This window comes from Crocuta crocuta, unplaced genomic scaffold (assembly GCF_008692635.1).
Source record: "Crocuta crocuta isolate KB4526 unplaced genomic scaffold, BGI_CrCroc_1.0 scaffold241, whole genome shotgun sequence".
NCBI lineage: Eukaryota > Metazoa > Chordata > Mammalia > Carnivora > Hyaenidae > Crocuta > Crocuta crocuta.
Genome location: NW_027527807.1, coordinates 1,333,280 through 1,333,610, shown reverse-complemented (window position 1 = coordinate 1,333,610; position 331 = coordinate 1,333,280). Strand labels below are relative to the sequence as shown.

Genomic DNA, 331 nt, shown 5'->3' with positions numbered 1-331 from the left:
CGTGGTTGGTTGCCAGAAGAAGCAATATAAATTCTAGTCAATCATGGCTTGATACATTCATATTGCCATGGTTATTTTAGAAGCTTGCTGATATTTTGTAGTGATACTAGTAAAGCCTGTTAACATGTATCTAATTAGGGTAACTTTGGGGGGGAAATTTGCTTTAATGTGGTTTAATTAGAATTTGACCTAGGAGTATATATTTGTTAAATCCCGCACACTGAGGTATAGGCGGAGATCTCTTCTGATAAACATCAACTTTTCTAATACTGTTTTACTGGGTGCGGAATGAAACTATAGAATGGATAATTACCATCTGACAGAGTAAAAC

At 35.3% G+C, this 331-nt stretch overlaps 1 protein-coding gene across 1 annotated transcript in view; it reads right to left on the bottom strand.

Annotated features, from left to right (window-relative positions):
* The window catches only part of FGF13 (fibroblast growth factor 13), an 85,316-nt gene that overhangs the window by 49,586 nt on the left and 35,399 nt on the right, over positions 1-331 (bottom strand). The gene's annotated exons all lie outside the window — the stretch shown is intronic.